The sequence below is a fragment of the Piliocolobus tephrosceles genome, chromosome 18 (assembly GCF_002776525.5).
Source record: "Piliocolobus tephrosceles isolate RC106 chromosome 18, ASM277652v3, whole genome shotgun sequence".
NCBI lineage: Eukaryota > Metazoa > Chordata > Mammalia > Primates > Cercopithecidae > Piliocolobus > Piliocolobus tephrosceles.
Genome location: NC_045451.1, coordinates 17,803,235 through 17,828,507, shown reverse-complemented (window position 1 = coordinate 17,828,507; position 25,273 = coordinate 17,803,235). Strand labels below are relative to the sequence as shown.

The 25,273-nt window shown below is 38.6% G+C and overlaps 1 protein-coding gene across 2 annotated transcripts in view; it reads right to left on the bottom strand.

Annotated features, from left to right (window-relative positions):
• Window positions 1-25,273, bottom strand: part of RNF152 (ring finger protein 152) — a 327,325-nt gene that overhangs the window by 86,597 nt on the left and 215,455 nt on the right. Inside the window, exon 3 of one of the 2 annotated variants that reach the window (XR_002732945.1) lies at window positions 4,228-4,247. The exons of the other annotated variant lie outside the window; for it this stretch is intronic. The gene's annotated coding sequence lies outside the window, so the exon portion shown is untranslated. Of the gene's footprint in view, window positions 1-4,227; window positions 4,248-25,273 lie in introns of those variants that run through there. 2 annotated transcript variants of the gene reach the window in all.

The window sequence follows — 25,273 nt, the reverse complement described above, 5'->3', positions numbered from 1 at the left end:
TCAAACTAGCTCCCTGTTAGCTAATAGCCAAACTGATCAAGAACATCAAGAAAGGAAGTTATAGACGTGCTGTTTATTAGACAGAAAACATTAACAACTCGATTGTACATTGAAACACACTAAGACATGAAAATAAGCACAGGGCAAAAGGGAAAAGTTCAGTGAATTTTCCTGAACATTTTTTTCCTTTTTAGTGCTGGTTCAGCAATGGCATTTGATCAAATATAAGAAAGGAATTGTTTGTTTTGTTTTGTTTTTTGCAGAGTTTATTTTGTCCTTACGAGATTGGCAAATTTAATGCAATCCACTCCAGAAACTGTTGAAATATAAATATACAGGTCATATCTCAAAGTAAGATGGTAGCACATTCCATCATTTGGGGGATCAGCAGAGACATTAGAGCTCCGAGGATGTTTCCATTTTACAGGATGGAAAGTGGAGACCCAAGAAATTCAAATGACTTGCCCAAGGTAATCATGGAAATAAGTCTAGAATTTTGACTTCCGTCCATGCATAGATCCTGTGCCTTAAGACCATGAGTTGCCACTCATCACCACAGTCCCTTATAAAGCTTAGGCTGGGTGTAGAGAAAATGGAAGAAGCCGTTGCAAAGTTACATCTGAATAACTCTAAGCATGCTACAGTCAATAAAATCCAGCTTCCAAAAAATATGGCTTAGAGACCAAGCTTTTACTGTTTATAGGACTGCAGTGTTCTGCACACATGGCTAAAATGCTCCAAGCACTACCTTAAATCACTCATAGCTGTAGGCTGAAGTCTGCCCCCAGCCCCACCCCTCCACCTAAACCTCTAAAAGTGATCTATGACATTTTTTTCTACTTTGAGAATGGGAAAATGAGCTGGGCTCAGTTAAGGGCCATTACCAAGTTCCGCATGTCTTCTGAGACGGTCTGTCTTCTGGGTATGAGCCCCTTCCCCCTTCTCCCTCAGATGAAGCTCTCTCAACCCACTGGACAACTGTGGGCAACTCAGGCAAGGAGGGCAGCCTCTAGCTGGGCAGATTGAAAGCAAATTCAAACACGCTCTCATCCCTCTGCGCATTCACACTCATCTCTTTCACCTTTCAGCCAAACGTACACATCAGGATTTCCTGACAGGAACACCTGGTTGATGTTGGCAGCTGAAGAAGCAAAAGCATTTTTCTTGGTATGACACTTCCACTGAAGGGAGCAAAGGGATTCAGAAGCACTGATGACATTTGGTGGAATTCACCATCTGACTTAGAAGAAATCAAGACAGAAATCTGAATTGGAATCCACTTTTCCATCTGTACAAAACTCATCACTAGAGTTGTGTCAAGGACAGCATTCTACAGATTAGCCAGTGTCTGCCTGGAGATGGTCAATTGCAGAAATTGAGCCAGGACACTCATGTCTAGAAAAGGGATGGTCTCCAGAGCAATGTGCTCTGGGGGTTTTCAGAGGGTTGTGTGCTTTCTACATAAGCCCAGCCTGGACTTTGAGAACCCACAAATGGCAAACATGGGGTTGCCCTCAGACAGCTCCTAGGAAAACAGGGCCTTGTAGGCCCAAAGGATTGATTCAGCTTAGGAGTTCAAGACTAGACTGGGAATGTCCATGGGCTTGGTTCATACTGGTTTCAGGACATGTACCTTTGTGATCACAAAAGGGATTCTATTCCCAGTGCCTTTAGGGAAGGAAATCTTATAGCACCACATATTTCTGCTACTGATTAATAATTCCTATAGTCAAAGGAGACAGTGAAAAATTAGGAAGTTATCTACCAACAGACTTGGGCAATTTGTCAGATCTCCAAGAGGTAGAAACTAGGAACCAAAAGACTTGGATTCTACCCCCAATTCTGTTTCTGAGAAGCTATGTGAGTTTAGGGAAGCTCCTAAGCTCCAATTTTCTCATCTATTAAATGAGATGACTTACCTCACAGGGCTAGTGTGAGTGAGGTTCACAGGAAATCTTTGTGTATAAGGATCTTTAAAAAGTGGCCAGATATAGTGGCTCACACCTGTAATCCCAGCACTTTGGGAGGCTGAGGCAAGAGGATTGATTCAGCTTAGGAGTTCAAGACTAGACCAGGCAACATAGTGAGACCTCATCTCTTTTTTATTAAAAAAGAAAAGAAAAGTTCTCTGTAAACAAGAGAAAGACTTACTTTGTGTGTTTTTTTTTTGTTTTTTGTTTTTTTTGAGATGGAGTCTTGCTCTGTCACCCAGGCTGGAGTGCAGTGGCCGGATCTCAGGTCACTGCAAGCTCCGCCTCCCGGGTTCAGGCCATTCTCCTGCCTCAGCCTCCCGAGTAGCTGGGACTACAGGCGCCCGCCACCTTGCCCGGCTAGTTTTTTTGTATTATTTTAGTAGAGACAGGGTTTCACCATGTTAGCCAGGATGGTCTCGATCTCCTGACCTCGTGATCCGCCTGTCTCGACCTCCCAAAGTGCTGGGATTACAGGCTTGAGCCACCGTGCCTGGCGAAAGACTTACTTTGATTAACATTAGACTATTTTCTCCCTTCCTCTCATTGATGAGCCTGTAGTTCCAGCTGGCTTCCCAGAGTCAGCAGAGTCATTACTCAGCTATCTATCACCTGCTGGCTCCTAGTGGCTCAGAGATTCAGGTAAACCAAGTTGCTACTGAGCCAAGAAAAAGTGGTAGCAGAAGGGACATCTCCTTGAGATGTTAATAGTCAGAAAGGCTCTGGAATAGAAGTCCTCTAAGCTGGTGATGGATCAGAGAGCAAGCATGCATCTGCTTTTAATTAAAAAAGCAAAAATCTAACTATGACCTGAAACCTTAATATATCTCAAAAGAGGACCCTGCTGTTTTCCTTGTGTACTTGCTGATTCAACCTGCAGGTTTATGCACAGATCAGATGGGTCAGATTTTGGAAGCAGAACTGTAGTTCATGCAGAAATCAGGTCAACAATTAGCAACTGCAGCCCTTCATTAAGAGCTTCTCCAAGCCTGTGTTCAGCCGTGTGATGAGACTGCGTAAAACTGACTCTTACCTGAATTTAAATAAGACTCACTTTACCCTCTCAAAAGGAACTCATTCACAGTCCTGATATTCTTTTTTCCCTGCCTATTCATTCTATTACTGTCCTCTGCCATGAGAACCTGAGCTGCAGAACCAGGAGCTGGTCCTGAAGAGCTCCACTTCCCAAGGAGCTATTGGGAATTGCTCGATTAGTAAGAGACTAAAAGAAATTTGGAGAGGAGGCATTATTTTGCAAAGGATGAGGAATTCATCCTTGGATGTGCTGGAGCTGCTCAGTGGAATACCAAGGGAAAACAAGTCTGGGTCTTTGAATCCTATCCAGCTGCAGCCACAAGTTCCTGAGGAGTACGTGCAAGATGACATGCAAGCAATCCACATGCTATTTTTGGCCAAAATGAGTGAGCAAGGAGACCCTTCTGCATAGGTCAAATGAAGACTTCAGCGTCATTAGTCCTGCATGTTTCCTTCTCTTGAACAGCTCCATGAGGATTTTTAGGGCAGAGGGTTCCTCCCAAGTACAGGCCCAGCATAGAATAAAGAAAGAGAAGGGGTATATATATATATATAGAGAGAGAGATAGATATACATTTTAAAATATAATATATAAATATACATAATATATGTAAATATCTTTGTATATATTCCAAAGAGTCTGATACCCAAAAGATGACACTCCACAGTGAATCAAGAGCCTTAAACTTCTGCTTCTTTCCCTCGTTGCTCCACACTTTAATATCCTGTTCTAACTGCATCCTTAATCCACATCCAAGTTCTAAACAGAATTTCCGGGAGGTATGGGGGTAGTGGGGTTCACACTGCTTGAGAGATCCTAACAGCCTGGCCCAATTTCTGGGGAGAGCAATGCCTTGAGCGGGCAAAGGGTGATGAGAGTACATACTTAGAGGAGTAAGGCAAAAAAGTAAGCAGCTATAACAGGCCGTTCCAATAGAAAGAGACTTGATAAAGAAGTCAGATAACAGGAACAAGAATCCTCAAATAGATCTAATGAGGGCATGAAAAAGACTTTGTGGGACTGAAAAAAAAAGATTAATTTTTATTTAAAAACTAAAAAAATTAATTGAATTATCAAATAGACAATTTGGAAAAGTGAACAGTCACAACCATGAACCAACTCAGAAGCCTAGAAGAAATATATTGCTGCACAGAAAAAAAAATACAAAGATAGAAATCACAGGACAAAACAAAGAAACTTGAATGCAGATCCAGGAGGCTTTTTGTGGCAGAAACCGACATCTGGAAAAGAAGGAACAGAGAGAGGGGATTAATAATGAAATAAATAGTACAGAAAAAACTCCCACCCTGGAGAAAGACTTGAGGCGAAGACTGAAAGGGATACTTGAGTTTCGGATAGGATTAATGGAAACACGGCACAGCTCTTGGTGGAATTCTTAAATCCCCAGAACAGAGGTAGGGGATGCTTATTTAATTGTCCCAAAGGCATTGTTTCTCAAGATAGAGTCCATGGACTTCCTACCTCAGAACCAAGAAACTGGTTAAAAATTCAGATTCCAGAACTTCTGAATCACAGCCTTTGGTATGTTTGGGGAAATGCAAACAGTTGAGGGTCAGGATCCTCGGGTAGAGGGTGTCGGTGGTTGGAAGGATCCTCTTGAGAAATTTACGAATGTCTAATGATAGGAAGGGCACCCTTATCCAACAGAGCCTAACTACTCTTTCTCAGTGAAGCATTGCAAATTCCCTCACATGTACACACATACACACAAGGTAAGGCAACACCCTATGCTATATTCATCTATTTGGGAGAAACTACTGGAAATGACATAAAAAACTTCATAATTTTTTTTCCTTTTCTTAATAAACATTCCAAACTTAACTTTGAACTTTGTAAAGTAAAAGTAAAACATGAAACTGAATTATGTAATGAAACCACTTTCTTTACTACCATTTGCTTAACATTTTTACAGAGTACAAAGACCAGGAAATGACTGTATATCTACAGTCCAGTTCTCAAACTGGGAATGAAACCATCACGTTTTTCCAGGGTGAGGCTCAACTGAGGCAAACCTCTAACATATTCTCTGGTGTTCTCACGACCCTCTTCTCTACTTTTGGAGATCATCGGTGTTTAGGAAATAATCATTGCTTTTTTAAAATAAACTTCAAGGATGTATAATTTATATACAATACAATGCACTCATTTAGACATAACCAGTTAAAATTTGATGAGTGTGCCTGTGAGACAATTACCACAGTCTAAATACAGAACACTTCTATCAACACAGAAAATTTCCTCGGCCCTTCTGTGGTCCATCCCTCCCTTTATCCCTAGGTCCAGTCCATCACTGGTCTGCTTTCTGTCACTAGAGTTTAAATTGTCTTTATATAAATGGAATCATATAGTATATTAGTTTCTCAGGGCTGCTGTAATAAATTAGCACAAGCTGGATGGCTTAAAAACAAAAGATATGTACTCTCTCACAGTTCTTGAGGCTAGAAGTTCAAAGTCAAGATGTCGGTAGGATCATGTTCCCTCTGAAGACTGTAGGGAAGATCATTCCTTGTCTCTTCCACCTGCTGGTGGCTCCTAGCATTCCTTGGCTTGTGGCCACCTCACTCCAGTCTCTGCCTCTGTCTTCTCAGGACCTTCCCTGTGTGTCTGTGTCTCCATGTCCTTTCTTTCATTAGGACAGCAGTCGTTTGATTTAAGGACCACCCTAAATCCAGGATAATGTCATCTTGAGATTTTTAACTTAATTTTCTGCAAAGACCCTATTTCCAAATAAGGCCACATTCATAGGTACCAGGTGTTAGGACTTGGGCATAGCTTATGTGAATATATCATAATCTAATTATCCACTCACCTACAGATGGATGTTTGAATACTTCTGAGTTTTGTGTGTGTGTTTTCTGAGTTGGAGTTTCACCTTGTAGACCAGGCTGAAGTGCGGTGGCGCAATCTCGGCCCACTGCAACCTCCACCTCCCGGTTCAAGTGATTCTCCTGCCTCAGCCACCCAAGTAGCTGGGATTACAGGTGTGTGCCACCATGCCCAACTAATTTTGTATTTTTAGTAGAGATGGGGTTTCATCTTGTTGGTCAGGCTGGTCTCAAATTCCTGACCGCAGGTGATCCACCCACCTCAGCCAGCCAAAGTGTTAGGATTACAGGCGTGAGCCACCATGCCCGGCCTTGAGTTTTTGACTATAACAAATGAAGTTATAGTCAAAAGTTAAATAAAGTTATAGCAAGCTTTGGTGTGTACATATACTTTCATTTCTCTTACCCAAATATGTCTAAATTTACACAATATTGCCAAGACATTTCCTAAAGTTATTTTGCTAATTTACTTTCCCCTCAGCAGGGTACATGAATTCGACTTGTTCCACGTCCTCACCAACACTTGGTGTTTATAATAATCTTTTTTATATAAGCCATTTCAGTGGGCACATAGTGATATCTCGTTGTGGTTTTTATTTGCATTTCTCTGATGACAAATGATGACAAATATATTTTCATTAGCTTTTTAGTTATTCATATATTTTCTTTCATAAAGTATCTATTTAAATATTTTGCCCATTTTTAATCAGGCTGTTTGTCTTATTACTTTAATCATTACGTTTTGAAAACTTTTTTTTTCTCTAACAAGTATGAACAAAAATAACAAAGTATTTCTAATTTGGGATTTAGAAAGCTCTGCCAAATGATTAACAACTCAACCAAGACAGTTTCCAAACCAGGAGAGAAATTCTGTTTTGAATAGGGCTGGTGATTTAGTACAAAGAATAACTGCCGACTGGTGATCAGGAGAGCTGGTACCTAGTGCCTGCTCTGTCATTCTTTACTTTCACAATTCTAAACAAGTCACATACATCCTTGTATCTCTGATCCTTCATTTCTAAAATAAGGGGACTGCACTGAAGTAACCAAGCTTTTCTCTAGCTCCAACATGTAAGTTGTTCCTTTTGGTAAATGTTCAAAATAGCCATAAAGATCCTTCAAAATATGCCATATTTGAATGCTCAAGCAACTTAAAAAAAATTCATTGGTCCCTGAAGTCTGAAAAAAATCAAACTGAAGAAACATGAAAGAGTTTTCCTTGCAAAATGGCAGATATTAACATGTTCAGACAATCCTTAGGAGATTTTTCTTCAAGGAATAGACTCCACATGAGTGAAAATATCAGCCCAGGGGTTATAGCGTCTCTTGCAGCCTTGTGATTACAGTACACAATAAGGTTGATTACACACCAAGTCGCTTCACACTATACATAACATCCCAAACTATAGCAATAGCATCTTTCAACAGGAGAAAAATGAATCTACCCAATACATGGACATACACATTTAACATTTCTGTTTGTATAGAATATTTTCTGTGGCAATATTTCTGCAGTGCTGTCAACTGCTAAAACACTTTATTAAAATAGTCTCCCGCAGGGAAAATTGTTTACCACCCAGATGAGCTCTTAATACCCAGACAGTTAATCCTATCAAACATCTCCTATGGCCATAAGTGAATTGTTCTTCCAAAAGTGGGGATAAGTATGTTTGAGATAAACCTGCTCTCAGTTCTCTTTTGTCACCAAGGGCACAGCTTCAAAAGATAACTCAAGGATCGGGGTTCTATTTGTGGCCATTGGATAGTTGTTTCATAAGAAGCAAACAGGTCTGTGTGATAACTGAACCCATAATTCTAATATCAAGCCAGAATTATGCTACTTTAGGGTAAAGGCCATTTGGCCAACACGTCTTAGATTTCATTAGCTTCATGCTCTAGTCATCAGAACTTGCCAACTGAAACTACAAGGTTAGATTTTATATGATGATAAAGTAGACAATCTAAAAAACATTTTCCAGGATCAGCACATCAGGAACTTGACCTTCTACTGCAGCAGTAAGAATCAATATCACTTCCTCTTTGTTGAATGCCCAGGCCATGATTTGAGAGTCTCTAGTTTTTTGTTGGATTTAACCCTTGTATTCATTTTAGGTTTGAAGGGCAAGTACCAGGAAAGGGCAATCCCATGTATGCCTATAGCTATAAGAATGCAGCATGAACTTCAGAATCTTTAGAGGTAAAATTCTAGAAGTCTGCATGGAGATGTTTCTCCAAGAAAATCTGGATGACGTTGTCTTTTCTGTGCTTATTTTTCTGATCAAGGATGTCTAGAAGTAGCATTTTCTTCATCTCTGTCTCCATTATCACAATCCTCCTTTTTTCTAACATTGTACTGTGAAAAATTTCAAACATGAAGTAAAGTTGAATTTTACCAGGAACACTCATGTACTAACCATCTAGATCATACCATTACTATTTTATTCTACTTGCTTTATCACATATCTACCCATCTAGCCATCCTGTATGCATTCTTATTTTTAATATATTTCAAAGTAAACTGCAGATGTCGGCCCCTAATCTTCATTTTTAACTCTTTTCTTTCTCTTACTTTTCAGGTTTTTGTGACAGTTTTCTTTAAAGAGGAGTTTTTTTCTCTATGAGTAATCATTACAATGAATTTACACAGAATCCTAGAGCTAGAAAGTTTTGTCCAACCCAGGTCTCCCAATTCTGAGCAGACATTTCTCACTACACATTTTCTCCACCTTTTTGCTCATATATAAGAGCTAAGTTTTACCCACATTGACAATTTGATTACTTACATTTTTCAAAAGCTAGAAAGTTGAATAACCCTCCAAAGAATAAAAAAATGTCCTCAATCTGTCCTTGACATTAAATATCTATTTATACAGCTAGGAACATTCCTTGTCAAACAATAGCATTCTGTTTTTCTCTTTACTTTTTTTCCACTTTTGGATAGTCTCCATACTATTTCACTGCCAGGTTCAATTTTGATGTAAGATTCAATTATTAGAACAATTATAGAAGGTTAGTTAAGAATTCTATTTAAATGTGTTGGGCTAAAAAAAAAAAAAATGTGTGTTTCTATCTCCTAAAATGCCACCAATATATAAGTAAAAGAAAAAAAAAAGGTATAAAGTCAGAAGGACAAAAAGAGCAGGCGTAGGGATGAAAGCTAACAATAGATGTCACCAAGTTTGGGAGGATTAAAAATGAACCGAGGCGTGAAACTCACTTAGCCAAACAGAGGAAGTAGAAATCCATCTGCCCTCATAGGAGGCAATGATGAGAAGCAAGTCAGTTTGCTCTGCAAAACTCAGTGAAGACTCAAGGCTTGGATGTATAAGGCAAGTAGGAGTCAAGTGGGACTAAAGACTAGGAATTTGTGAAAAGACTACATTTGCGCACCCCCAGCCCATCCCCTCACTAGAGGAGAATATAGATTATATTCCCTGAAGATAATCAGAGTTTCACCTCTGAAGTAGGGAACCACAGGCACAATGGAGAGATCTGAGGCTTAATTCTGAACATAGGGCATTAAATGAGAGTCTACATCCTAAAGAGTGAAATACCATTCTCCTCTCTCTCTGCCTTCTCTTACAACGCCTGTAGCTGGGGATAATATAGAATTTTCTCTCTGGAGAAATTGAGATACCAGAGAGAAAAGATGTATGAATGCTGGCATTTGGGACTTTCCCCCAAGAAAAAGCTAAAACTCTGTCAAATTATTTTATATGAAACTCACCAATGACATCACCCCCTCCACACACACACACATCCTCCAATTAGCTTCTTTTATTATTATTATTACTACTCTTCAATATAGACTGAGAACCAAGGGCCAGCAGATATTTGAAGAAAATCTACAACAAGAAAGACAAAAATAAAAAGAAATAAAGAACACAGAAAATACATAAAATACATGGAACAGAAGAATACTTCCAAAAGATCTACCATTAATAGTCAGGAAAATAAAATAGTAAACCCATAATAAAAGAACAAGAAGCTACAAAAAATGAATAATCAGAGACTTAGAGGGGCTATTTAAAATATGATAGTGAAATGATTTAATAGAAGCATTGGAAAATAAAATCAAAGAAAAATCCCAGAAAGCAGAATAAAACAAGCCAATAAATAATGGAAAAAAGGCACAATCAAGTTAGAATATCAATCCAGGATGTCTAGTATCCAAACTCAAAGAATTCGTAAAGAGAAACCATGGCAAATAGATAAGAGAAAAATCATCAAAATAATAATACAGGAAATTTTCTCTGTATTCAAGTACAGAAATGCATGATTCAAAGTGTCTACCAGGTGCACAATGTAATGAGTTAAAAAATAAGATTCAATCCAAGGGCATCATCAAAAATTTGATTCATTCAAGATAAAAGGAGGCTAGCACAAGCTTTCAGAAAGAAAAAGATGGAGCCAACAGAAAGGGAACCAGAGTGGCATTGGCCTTCTCAACAGCAACATTGGATACTAGAAGAGAGTAGAGCAATGACCGCAAAATAAGTCGGGGAAAATTATTGCAGCTTACGTTTTTATATCCAGCCAAAAGGGCTAGCTATAGAATTTGTGGGGCCTAATGAGAAATTAAAATGTGGGTCCCCTTGTTCAAAAACTAATCTGTGTAAGATGCACAGATCGTACACCTATGAAGCCAGGCCTGCTAGTCAGCTATCAATCATGCGTAAAGGTTAAAGACACTTATTATCCACGAACCTTTTCTTGGAAGATGTACTTTAGCAGAATAAGGGACTAAATCAAGAAAGAGGAAGACAGAACCCAGGAAATAGGAGAGAACAGCAAACAAATCAATTCCAGGAAACCAAACATATGCAGCCTTAAGGGTAACTAGTCCAGACTAGAATAGAGAGATGGAGAAACTGAAAACAGACATTTGGGGAAGATGAAAGGAATAGGTAGATATGGATTTATATACAATTTGGAATTGCAATTGAACATTTGTAAAAATTTTCAACAGATGTGTGGTATCTGTTGAAGCATCTAGAAAAAAATGACCATATATACATAGAAAACTTGACAAATAATAATAATAGAAAAAAACTAACTCCAGGAAACACAAAAAATTTATAAGAAAGGAAATATATAACTTTCAGCAGTAAGAAAAATATATGTAGTTTTATAATATGAATTCTGATTAATAATTTTATCAAAAATTCTGATTGAAGGCCAGGCGCAGTAGCTCACGCCTGTAATCCCAGCACTTCGGGAGGCCAAGGCAGGAGGATCGTCTAAAGTTGGAAGTTCAAGACCAGCCTGACCAACATGGAGGTACCCTGTCTCTACTAAGAATACAAAATTAGCCAGATGTGGTGGTACATGCCTGTAATCTTAGCTCCTCAGGAGGCTGAGGCAGGAGAATTGCTTGGCTGGGAGGCAGAGGTTGCTGTGAGCTGAGATTGCAACATTGCACCTCAGACTGGGCAACAAGAGCGAAACTCTGTCTCCAGAAAAAAAAAAAAAAAAAGCATCTGATTTAAAACAATATGAAAAGGAAGAGGGGAAAATGAATAGAAGTGTGTAAGAAACAAAATCCTTAATGAAATGTACATAATGTGCACAGCTGATTTCAATATTTAAATTATAAGCATGTTATTTATTAACACGCATATTATTAATTAATGTGAATTAAAACTGGGTGCCTCAGGAAACATGGTGAGTGTGGGGGGCAAGAAAGACTCAATACCCTGATACATATTTCCTTATACATCTTTTAGCAACATTTGACTTTTTAAAACTACTTGAATGTGGTACTTTGAATATTTTAGAACCATCATCATCAAAAACAAAAACATCATCAACTACTTCCTTCTCTTTCTCTTCTCTTTCTGTTTTAGTCTAGGAGGCTTTCATTTGTGACAGTACATTTGCTTAAGTCATTATGACCTTCACAATTGATCAGTGTCATCACCTAACTCCTGTTTTCTTAAATTAAACTAAAAGCCCAGTCTTTGATAATTGGAGGGAGGGTTGTCTGCAAGAAGAGGAAGTTGTTGAGACAGCCTTGGTAATCTTCCCCCGCATTGCCCCCCACCTCCAAAGGTACGCACCAGGGTCCTTAAAAACTGGCTTTTTAATTAGGAATCTGGCTATTTCCCCTTGTTAAAAAAGGACATCTTCTGTTATAAGCAAGTAGTAGATTCGGTTCGTTTTACTTGAACAGAAAAACATAGACTAATAACAAGTTTCAAAGTAGGTAGAGATATTTCTCTTAAAAGAAAAATCAAAATGCCACCTAATCAATTTGGGTTAGTGTTTAGTAAAAGAAACAAATGTAACCACCCAACAGGTTCACCTAGCCTGCTGCCCAGACAGGTGATTTATCAAGATAGGAGAACTGGCAATAGAGAAAGAGTAATTCACACAGAGCCAGCTGTGCAGGAGACCGGAATTTTATTATTAATATTACTCAAGTCAGTCTCCCCCAGAATTAGGGGACTGGAGATTTTAAGGATAATTTGGCGAATAGGAGGCCAGTGAGTCAGGAGTGCTAATTGGTCAGGTCAGAGATAAAATCATAGGGCGTCAAAGCTACGCTCTTGCACTGAGTCAGTTCCTGGGTTGGGGCCACAAGACCAGATGAGCCCTGGGTGCTGCCACCTATTCCATCAAGTGCAAGATATGCAAAATATCTCAAACGCTGAACTTAGGTTTTACAATAGTGATGTTATCCCTAAGAGCAATTTTGGAGGTTTAGAATCTTGCAGCCTCCATTTGCATGACTGCTATACATGACCCCTATGCATGACCATAATTTCTAATCTTGTGGCTAATTTGTTAATCCTGCAAAGGCAGTCTAGTCTCTCGGCAGGAAGAGGGTTTGTTTTAGGAAAGGACTGTTATTATTTCTCTTTCAAAGCCAAACTATAAATTGCATTCCAAAGTTAATTTGGCCTACGTCCAGGAATGAACCAGGACAGCTTGGAGGTTAGAAGCAAGATGGAGTCAGTTAAGTCAGATGTCCTTCACTGTAATAATTGTCTCATTTATAATTTTTGCAAAAGCAGTTTCACAAAGTCCCTATTACCAAAGAATGAAGTGTTTAAAAGAAACTCTATTGCTGCTGAGGTATCAATTAGAATCACATGACTTAAGACTTTTTACAAAGGAGAAAAGCAATCCCTATGACTTGTCTCCTGTGGATTATGTATATGTCTTCATATCAGTGAAGAAAGGATAGGCTTTTACCACTGGAGGTTTATTCCTGACATACAACACATGTTCACTGCAAGTCAGCAAGTTAGGTAAGGACTCGTGTCTCCTCACTAAGATCCAGGCTGCTGGAAGAGCTACAACCTTGAACTTTGCCAGGTAGAAGGAAAGAGCTTTAGAGTATCTCACATTAGCAGTTAAATGCTCTGGCCTGGAAGTGATACATGTCACTTTTGTTCATGGCTCAGTGACCAGATTGGTTGAATGAACCACAGGGAGCCAGAAAGTACAATCCTAACATATACCTCCTCTGGCAAAGGGAAAACATTCACTCCCTCACTGCCTTAAGCCTAGCACAATCTGAGAACACTCATTCCATTTTATGAAGGGACATGGACACTATGAGAACGATGGAGCTGTAGAGAAGTTTAAATTTTTCTGAAGGCTTGATAATTTCAGTCTATAAAATAAACTGCTAATACAAGATTAACAGGAAGAAAAGGCATATACATGTAAATTTTATTACATGCACACATGTGCATGGCAGTCATACATAAAAATGAAAAACTCAAAGAAATGACCAGGTGATTAATACTTCTATATCATCTTGAAAGAATGGGGGTTCAGTCAATGGCCAAAAAACAGAATATGGTGGTAAATCAAGTTATGGTGACAAGACAGGTTATGGGAGGGAAAGAAGAGGAGGTGGCAAAGGTGGTCTTGTTATGTAGATGAAACCTTACAGGAAGCAGCCCTCAGAGAAGACATGGAAAATATTTCTTTCAGACCTTTCAAGGCATCAGATTCTTAGTTACTCTTTCCTAGATCTGGACAAGGCAGGCTCTCAGAAAAACCCTGGCTGCATCAACACAGATTTTCTCTACAAACACAAATCTCCCTCACAATAGACAGCTTTGCAGGGCTAATTCTATTTGTGGACCCTCTCAACAGCCATCTCAAAATATGTCAAAGAAGTAAATGTTAGGGTGAAATATTTCGGTTTCCTTCAGAACACAAAGTTATGCCTACAGGCCAGCTTTACCTTACTTCAGTCTGATTGGCCAAGCCATTGCATGTTCATAATCAGGCAGTTTTCAAAACCCAAAGGCACAACAAATAAACAGCCTTCCTTGATAAATGTTGTACCTCAGATTAGAAAGTGTATGGAGTAATTATAAGATATTGTTTCAGCACTGGGCATATTGAATGTTAAGTATGTGACCCAAAAGAAAGGAAGTCAACATATTGAAGAGTTATCTTTACTACCAGGTTTATTGCAGCACTTTTCACAATAGACAAGATTTAAAATCAACCTAAGTGTCCATCAGTAGATAAATGAATAAAGAAAATGTAGTACATATATGCAATGGAGCACTACTCAGCCATAAAAAAGAATGAGATCCTATCATTTGTGTGAACTGAGCCAGGCACAAAAAGACAAATGTGTTTACATGTTCTCTCTCAGTTAGATAGAATGAGTAAGATCTGGTATGTAATAGCACAACAGGGTGACTACAGTCAACAATAATCTATTACACATTTTAAAATAACTAAAAGTTTAATTGGAATGTTTATAACACAAAGAAATGATGAATGCTTGAGGTGATGGATACTCCATTTAAGCTGATGTAATTATTACATACTGTATGCTTCAGAATATCTCACGTGCCCCATAAATATATGCACCTACTATGTACTCAGAAAATTTTCTTTTAATTAAAAAAAAAAAAAACAGTTAAATGTACGTATGTCCAGCCTAACTTATAGGAAGTAAACCCAAAAGTTAGGGGATGCTTGCTGAAGCCAATTCTGCTATGGCTAAATTCACCCAAGGAATGCCAATCTCCTGAGATTTCTTCCTGAATGACTCTTGGGAATGCAGTGCAATACATCCTACAATTGGATTGTGAACCCGTCGTTAGATGACAAATTACATAAAGTAGATCATGTCTACTTGTATTCCTGTGCCTGGTCCACGATATAAATTCAATAAATATTTTTTGGTGACATTGTATCAATTAAATAGGATTTTGAAAGTCTGCAGTTGGGATTTTGAAGAGACTTCTCTCAGAGGTGGGGAGGGTTAAGGGAATTGACAATGCTGATCCACCCAAAGACTAACAGTAGAAAGCTCATTATATCCAACAGTAAAGGGAACTGCATTACCTGAGCCTGGTAAGCAATGTAGCCAAGGGAGATGAGTGGCCAGCACTGCAGCAAGGGTCCTCTCCCATCCTCCTTCTGTTGCTCATACTTTTCATTGGCTGAACCCAACCAGGCTGAACCCAATAATGAATCTAGAGTGATGCAGGTCCAAGAGCATCAGTGAGCTGTGGCACAACCTCAAGAGGCATAATATATGTATAATCGGAGTCTTTGGAGAAGGAAATATAAAAAAAAATTTGAAGTAATGGTCAAAAGTTTTCAAAATTTAATGAACACTATCAACCCAAAGATTTAAGATGGTCAACAAATCTCAAACAAAAGAAACACACACAAAAAAACCTACAGCCAGGACTGCCATAGTCAAACTGCTCAATGACAAAGAGAAAATCTTACAAAAAGCCAGGAAAAAAATGAAGAGAAGAAAGAAGCAAATAAAGCAACATATTTAAATTCCCCCCCCCCAAAAAAAACCCTTCACCTTATAATTCTATATTGAATGAAAATATCTTTACTTTTATTTATTCATTTATTTGCTTGTTTGTTTTTGAGACAGGGTCTCCCTCTGTCACCCAGGTTGGAATGCAGTGGTGCAATCACAGATCACTACAGCCTTGACCTCCCAGGCTTAAGTGATCCTCCCACCTCAGCCTCCCTATTGGGTGGGACTAGAGGCACACACCACCATGCCTGGCTAATTTATTATTATTTTTTTTGTAGACAAAGTCTCAATATGTTGCCCCAGATGGGAAAATATCTTTTAAAAAATAAAATAAAATTTGAAGTTAAAACTGTGTTACAAAGAAGAATCTAGAACCAGATGATTTTGCTGGTGAATGCTACCAAAATTTAAGAAAGAGAAAAACACCAATTTCATTTAATAGCTTTCAAAAATTTGAGGAAAAAAATGAAAATTTGAGCACAAGATTAGCATTACCCTGATACTAAAATCAAAGACGTTACACAAAAGGAAACTACAGACCAATATTCTTCATGAACATAGATGCAAAAGTTCTAAACAAAATGTAATGAGAGTGAGTCTAATAATATGAAAAAAGGAGCTAATACTTTAATAAAACTATAACCTTTCTATGAATAAAGTCAAGTTGTGGATACCTAAAATTAAAATTTTGATCAGGGCTTATATAATGACTCTGTGAAAATAAATAAAATTTAAAAGCTATTAGAACCCCCAAAACACTTTAAACCTTGAAGAGGTGTAACTATGATCTGAGTCACATAACACATATTTATAACTTCTGCTTCTTAGATTATAGATTAACTCTCTTCCTCATTGTTCTTGTTCTATGAATGACTAGGGGCAATCAGAGACCAGACATCCTCCCCTTCCAATCCCTGATCTTTGTTAGAGATTAATTGCCTCCTTTATCGTCCTGTACCTAACTCAGACCAGATGGTACACAAGGCCCCGTGACTGTTACATCTTCAGTGTGAAATGTTAAATACACCTTCTCCCTGCCCCCGGGAAAAGACTGCCTCAACTAATCAGATTACTGTAACTACACATTGTACTATATTAAAACATGTTAAAATTCTGTTAAGCTTCCCAACCTCATATAAATGACCCCAAACTTCTACACTTCAGAACACAGACTCCCACTCTTTGGCATCTGTGTTTCCTGGGCAGCCGTCCTCAAAGTTTGCCCTTAAATAAACTCTTTAAACTAAATTCTGACTCTTTTAAATTATTTTAGGTTGACAACCCTTGACCCTGTGGACAAGTCACATAAATCTAAAAGTTTATACTGTCCACAGTCCTTTCCTTTGGTCCTGGTATCAGCTTCAACGTGGCTCGGATTCACAGCCAAAAGGAGTTCATGATGTATCTCCCATGGAAAGAGATTACACCTCCAACCCACAAGGCTCCCCTCTACATTCACCACTTGGAGAACAGACCAGCCACAACCTCTCAGGAATGAGGAAAGCTGAAGGAGAAACCTCAGGAAGGGCTGGACTGGGCACATTCGGTTTCCCTGAAGTCACTTATTAGATAACTGAGCTAACTCTTCCTCATGACAGAGAAGAATGGCTTGGGTTTCTCCCCGCAGGAGGACATGGCCAGGGGAAAGAAGGTTCTTCCTTGACATGTGTACTGGAGATAATCTACATCAACGTTTTAGAATTCTGTGTGTAAATAACGCCAGTTGAGAATGATGGGTTTTTGTTGTGTAATCCAAATTAGACATTTATTGAACTCCCACTGTGTGTAAAAGAACATACCTCTGTAGGATAAAGAACTGCCAAGATAAGCACATAATGCTTCACAAAAGTACTTAAAAAGAAAAGGCCGGGCGCAGTGGCTCAAGCCTGTAATCCCAGCACTTTGGGAGGCCGAGACGGGCGGATCACGAGGTCAGGAGATCGAGACCATCCTGGCTAACATGGTGAAACCCCGTCTCTACTAAAAAAAAAAAAAAAATACAAAAAACTAGCTGGGCGAGGTGGCGGGCGCCTGTAGTCCCAACTACTCGGGAGGCTGAGGCAGGAGAATGGCGTGAACCCGGGAGGCGGAGCTGGCAGTGAGCTGAGATCCGGCCACTGCACTCCAGCCTGGGCGACAAGCGAGACTCCGTCTCAAACAAACAAACAAACAAACAAACAAACCTGTCACCTTAGAATTCTGTATTACATGAAAATATATTTATTTTTATTCATGTATTTGCTTGTTTTTGAGATAGGGTCTCCCTCTGTCACCCAAGTGGGAGTGCAGTAGAGCAATCACTGATCACTACAGCCTTGACCTCCCAGGCTCAAGTGATCCTCCCACCTCATTACTGTACATTTTTAAATGTACAATAGATTATTGTTGAACTGGAATCCAGCTCGAATCCAATTTTTAGAAACTCACTCTAAGGTAATGATTAAAATATCAGATGTTAGTTCTATAAATCTGTCATTTAGTTTAAAAACTAGATGCTTCCATTCCAGGGTGGAGTATTTGCCAGTAACTCTCTGGAGACCTGTCCTATCTGTGACCAAGACCACCAAGCTTAAAAAAGGCAACAGTGTTGGAAAAAGACATGAATATGGTCTGTACTAAATTGATTCTACTTTTTATTTAGTCATGACTCTGGTTTAACTTTCAAAAAGTAAAACATTATGCCAGCCTAGCAAATGTTCATATCAAATTCCTCATTGTTTTCTCTACTCTTCTTTGTCCTGCCCTCCACTTTTGTTTGCTTAGTGAGGCTCACCCTAAAACATGTGGAAACAGCAATGATGTTCTATTGGAAGAAACAAAGAAAAGAAATACAAGTTGCGTTTAAAGGGGATAGAAAGAAATAATTTTCCTTTTCTGCTTCAAATGGGGAAAAAAATGTGGTGAGACTTGAAATAGTGTTTCCATTTCAAGCCCTGGTGGCTTATTTAACTTGGATAGATTAATTTACTGTGGGTGGTATCCTGGTTTATCATCCGTGCAGAGGTAATTTAAAAAATCTTTGACCTTGTCAGTTTGGGGGTCACTTCAGGTTGGAAGTGTTGTATCTGTGATGTCACCTTCAATTTTCTGGAATCTTTCTTGCCTCAAGATGTTGACCTTGCAGATCCCCAGTATTTACTGCCGGTAGTTTTCTACCTCCTACAACTCCTCTATCCCTTTGAATCTCTCATCCATTTTTCCACTTGTAAAATATATTTTCCAGTAAAGAGATCTTACTTTTTAGATAATAATATAAAAAGAAAACAGGGATAAACTAATATTTATTACACTTATTTTGTGCTCAATGATGCCCTAGGCACTTGATATATGATCTCATTTAACACAACAATAAAATGTGTGATAGTGTTCTCTTTCACAAATCTGGGAAAGGCAGCTCTGCCAGCTAGGTGAGACAACATGCCTAAAGATACACAGGAAAGGGATTTAAACCCAAGTCCAACTTCAAAGACTTTTCAGTTTACCATATTTGACACATGAATATTTCTAAATTTAAAGCCTCAAACATATACAGCTGTACTGAAAATATTTAACACTCAAAACAAGGTATTTTCCCTTTATAGATTATTGTTCTGACAAGCCCCCAGGAATCTGCCTAGAGCAATGACCATCAAACTGTCTACCTCCTAAGGCATTTAAATCTCAATTTCCTTCTTGTCCCTTCAGACTCCAATCTCCACTTCAGGGTCTGTTATAACTGAATTGTGTCCTCCGACCCCAAATTCATATGTTGAAATCCTAGCTTGCAATGTAATGATATTTGGAAATGAGACCTTGAGAAATCATTAGGTTTAGATGAGGTCATGGGCAGGGGTTGGAGGAACCTTCATTATGGAATTAGTGCCCTTATAAGAAGAGATCCAGAGAGCTTGCCCTCCCCTCTCTCTGTCTGCCATTGTGAAAACACAGTGAGAAGGTGGCTGTTGGCAAGCAAAGAGGAGAGCCCTCATCAGAACCCAACCATGCTGGCATCCTGATCTCAGGCTTCTAGCCTCCAGAGCTAAGAAATAACTTTTTCCTTAAGTCACCCAGTCTATAGTACTTTGTTATGGCAGCCCAAGCTGATTAATACAGGATCCTTCTGAATTCAATCCATGGGACTGTGCTCTGTAGACATGATTTGACTTGCTTAAATCTCTCAACATAGTAATTCTTAAAGGGCAGCCCAGGATCCTCTTGCTGGGCCAAGAACTGAACCAAAAATGCAGACTTACTTTTTTTCAGATATTTTAAAATATTTGCTACTAGCTACTCACTAGTAAACTGCTAAGTAACGGGTTACTGAGATTTGGTATTTATAAATTTAAATGATCACTTTAGAATTTACTAGAGTGATGTAGTAATGCAGATGGACTCCAAGTAGCAAAACTTGCAGTGTGCATATATTTAGGCAGATATTTACAATCAAAGATACTTTCAGAAAAGATGTTTTGCTACAAGTTTCGAATTAGTCTTCGTTTTTAATTCTTATTTTTGTTGTTTTTTAATTATTTTGAAATAATTATCGATTCACAAGTGGTTGTAAAGATAGTACAGAGCAGTCCCATGCACCCTTTACCCAGTTTCCTCACTGGTTACATGTTACGTAACTATAGTACAGTAGCGACACCAGGAAACTGACATTGGCACAATGTGCCTGTACAGTTCTATGTCATTTTATCATGTGGAAGTTCTTGTAACTGCTACCGTGATCAAGATATAGAGCTATCCCATCACTACAAACATCTCCCTCATGTTATCCCTTTATAGTTACACTATCACCCTCCCCCCACCCATTCCTGACCTCTGGCAACCTCTAATTTGTTCCCAATCTCTATAATTTTGCCATTTCAAAAATGTTATGGCCCAACAATGACTCAAGCCAGTGATCCCAGCACTTTGGGAGGCTGAGGTGAGATAATCACTTGAAGGCAGGAGTTCAAAACTAGTCTGGAGGCAACACAGTGAGATCCATCTCTACAAAAAATAAAAATAGTTTGCCAGGGATCATAATGCACACCTGTAGTCCCAGCTACTTGGGAGGCTGAGCTGGGAAAATCCTTTGAGCCCAGGAGTTCCAGGCTGCAATGAGTTGTGATTGCACCACTGCACTCCAACCTGGGTGACAGAGTGGGACCCTTTTTCAAAAAAAGAAGATTGTTTGTTATGTAAATGGAATCATGCAGTATATGACCTTTTGAGATTGACTTTTTTCACTCAGCATAATTCCCTTGAGGTTCATTAAATATGTTGAGCATTAGTTTCCTATTTTACTGTAATAAATTACTTACTTAGTGACTTAAAACAACATAAATGTATTATCTAACAGTTCAGGAGGTCAGAAATCAAAACTGGGCTAAAATCAAGGTATTGATGGGGCCACATGTCTTCTGGAGGCTCTGGAGGAGAATCTACTCTCTTGCCTTTTTCCTCTTTTAGATTTGCCATTCTCTTTTACAGAGACTGCCTGTATTCCTTGGCTCAAGGCCCCACATCACTCAGGCCTCTGCTTACATCTCGGGCTCATCACTCAGAGCTTTCTGACTCTGATTCTCCTGCCTCCCTCTTTTGAGGACCATTGTGATGACGGTAAGCCCACCAAGGTAATCCAGGCCCCACCCTAAGATCTGTAACTCAGTCACATCTGCAAAGTCCCTTTTGCCACATCAGGCAACATACTCAAAGGTTTCAGGAATTAAGACGTGGATATCTTGGGGAAGGGCATAATTCTGTCTATCACACTGAGTCTTTCAATAGTCTATTGCTTTTTATTTCTGAATAGGAATATATAGTGCATTAGTCCATTCTTACATTCCCATAAAGTATTACCTGAGACTGGGCAGTTTATGAAGAAAAGAGGTTTAGTTGGATCACAGTTCTGCAGGTTGTACAAGAAGCATGGCTGGGGAGGCCTCATGAAACTTAACAATCACGACGGAAAGCAAAGGGGAAGCAGGCATCTTCCTCACAATGGTGAATCAGGAGAGGGAGGGAGGGAGAGAGAGAGGGAGGGGGACAAAGAGAGAGAGAGAGAGAAGGGAGAAAGTGCCACACACTTTTACACAATCAGATCTCATGAGAACTCACTATCATAAGAATGAGGGGAAATGAGGGGAAATCTGCCCCCATGATCCAGTCACCTCCCGCTAGGCCTCTCCTCCAGCACTGAAGATCACAATTCAACATGAGATTTGAGTGGGGATACAGAGCCTAATCGTATCACATAGTATAGATGTATTTATAAAACCACTTACCAGCTGAAATAGTTCCAGTTTGGAATTATTCCAAATAATGCTGCTATGAACAATTTTGTATAGGTTTTTGTGTGGACATAAACTTTTATTTCTCTGGGATAAATGAGAGCATAATAGGTATAAGTTAAGATTGTTTTGAAACTACCAAACTATTTTCTAGAGTGGCTGTGCTGTTTTATAGTCCTACCAACAATGTATGAGAAATTCCATTTTTCCACATTATTGGCAGCATTTGGTATTGTCAGTATTTTTTATTTTACTCTTTGAACAGGTAGGCAGTGATACCTCATCATTTCCTTAATTTACATTTCCCTAATGGCTAGTGATATCGAACATCTTTTCATGACTTATTTGCCATCCATTTATCCTCTTTGGTGACCTTATCTTCATGTCTTTTGCCTATTTTCTGGTTGGATTATTTCTTATTGAGTTTTGAGAATTCTGCATATATTCTAGACATGAGGTCTTTATCAGATATGTGGTTTTCAAGTATTTTCTCCCAGTTTGTAGCTTGTCTTTTTCTCTTAACAAAGTCTCTCCCAGAGCAAAAGTTTTTAATTTAGATGAAGCATAATTTACCAGTTTTTTTCTTTTATGATCATGCTTTTGGTATTATGTCTGTAAGCCTTTCATACAGCTCTATGTACTGAAGATTTTCTCCTTCATTTTGTCCTAAAAGTTTTAAATTTGTTATGCTTTACATTTAAATCTATAATCTATTTTGAGTTAATTTTTGTATAAGGTATGAGGTTTTGTTTTTGTTTGTTTGTCTGGTCCATGGATATCCAATTGCTCCAGACCATTTGTTGGAAAAGCTATTCTTCCCCTCATTGACTGGCTTTTGCACTTTTGTCAAAAATAAGTTGGTTGTATTTGTATGTGTCTATTTCTGGGTTATCTATTCTGTTCCATGGTCCATTGATATATGTGTTTATCCCTTCACCAATACCACATAATCTAGAGTACTATATAATAAGTTTTAAAATCAAGTAAAGTGATTTCTTCTTTATTCTCCTTTTTCAAAATTATTTCAGATAGTCTAGTTACTTTGCCTGTTCACATAAATTTTAGAATAATGTTGTCTAAGGTGATTCTTCCAAATCTGCCTAACAATAGACAAATACAAATCCCCAATATTCATCTGGGAAAACACATGGAAAATACATCTTCACAATCCAAATCCCACATATCTAACCTCAATTCTTCTGGTATACATATCTTACATCTCATATCCTCCAAACATAAACTCTTACTCCTACATACTTTCACTAAAACAGTTAAAAAAAAAAAAAAAAAAGAACAATCTTGTCTAGGGCTGGGCACAGTGTCTCACACCTATAATCCCAGCACTTTGGGATGAAGTGGGAGGATTCTTGAAGCCAGGAGTTCAAGACCAACCTGGACAATGTAGTTGAGACCCTGTCTCTACAAAAAATTTTAAAATTAGCCAGACGTTGTGGTGCACGCCTGTAGTCCCAGCTACTTGGGAGGCTGCAGTGGGAGGGTCACTTGAACCCAAGAATTTGAGGTTACATCGAGCTATGATTGTGCCAGTCTGGGTGGCAAGGTGAGATCTGGTCTCAAAAAGTAAAAATAAAAAAAGAAGGAGAAGAATCTGGTCTATACATCTATAAAAAAAATCTTGCTAGAATTTTGATAAGAATTGCATCAAAACCGTACCTCAATTTAGGGTGCATTGACATCTTTATTACATTAAGTTTTCCAATTCATGAACACAATATGCTTCTTGTATTAGTGTTTTGTAGTTTTCAGCATACAAGCCCTCTTTTGTTAGATTTTCACCTAAATATTTCATATATTCTCTTGCTTTTTAACAATAAATTTTTGTGGGTATAACTTTATCATTATTACTTGAGTTGTGGTTTTGTTAGTTAACTCTTAAGCAAAAATCATAAACTGAACTCCCTCAGGGCAAATTCAGCCTGAAGAGAATTTTAATGGGAAGAGATTTCCCAATACAAACTCCATACTTCTACCTCCCTGTGAAAAATTGGGAAATCTGGTAACTTGTCCACCACTTAGAGGAGGCATGCTCTCTAGTTAACCGTAGCCCTCACTGTACATAATGCACATGCAGCTATGCCTGGCCTAATTTCCTCATTTGCTACTGTCTTGACCATGGTAGGAAGCTGAGTTTCCACTTCTGCCTTTAATTGTGTGGTGATACATATTGGCCTAAACAATATGTTTGGCTTATTAACTAGGCTTTCATATATCAGCCATGGGGTGTGTAATACATGTAAATCATCCATGTATAATACATATAAATCATCCACACTCTTACGTAATCATTAGCTGCTGTATGTGTGTGTGTGTATGTATGTGTGTTTTCCCCCAACTCCAAAATGTTCTTGTGGCACTTCATTATAATCAACTGTTTCTCCCTGAACAACAGGAGAAAGCAGAGTAAGTGGTGTTAGGAAATGTTTTACATAATCTAGATAATCATGTTTAGGTTTATTACATAGGTTAACTTGTGTCATGGGAGTTTGTTGTGCGGGTTATTTCATGACCCAGGTGTTAAGCCTAGTACCCATTAGTCATTTTTCGTGATTCTCTCCCTCCTCCCATCCTCCATTGTCTGGTAGGCCCCAGCGTGTGTTGGCCCCCTCCACGTGTTCCCATCATTCAGCTCCCACTTATAAGTGAGAATATGTGGCATTTGGTTTTCTGTTCCTGCACTAGTTTACTAAGGATAATGACTTCCAGCTCCATCCATGTTCCTGCAAAGGACATGACCTTGTTCTTTTTCAATAAGCCATTGTTTTTAAAAGGTATAAGATACAGTATTTAACATGTCCTCTCTGGTATCCCAGAGCACCTAGTAAAAATTATTTCCTTGCGTTTCTTTAACATGATAGTGTTAAAAACATTTTAGTTGACGGAATCTCATTTTTGTTTTTATTCTTCTAACAACGCTGAAAAGTCGGCAGAATCAGATATTGCAGATTAAATGTCTATGGTTCTGAGAGGTTAAGTGATGTTCTCAATGTCACACAGCTACAGAGGGCCAGGTGTCCCAATATTAAGCCTAGTGAAGAGCAATTGCTTGAGTGAAATAAAAATAAAATGTGGTATCAAAGTTACAAATTACATTCAGAAATCTGAATAATAAATTTGGTGTCAATAAATGTACATTAACTCAAAATTACTGCTTCAGTTATGGTTATTTATAAAGGTCAGGCAGATGAAATTCCTGATACATTCTCTTTTAAGAGCTAGAATGAAGGAGAGAGTATACGTTTGTTTCCTTTTGTTAAGAAAAGTTACTTTTGATAGGAGACCAACTGAAATTATTATTTTTTGCACCATGACAAGTCATATGCTATACCATGAAACACCTTCCTCTCCCACTATTTTTCTCACCTCACAGCTGTAGCTCA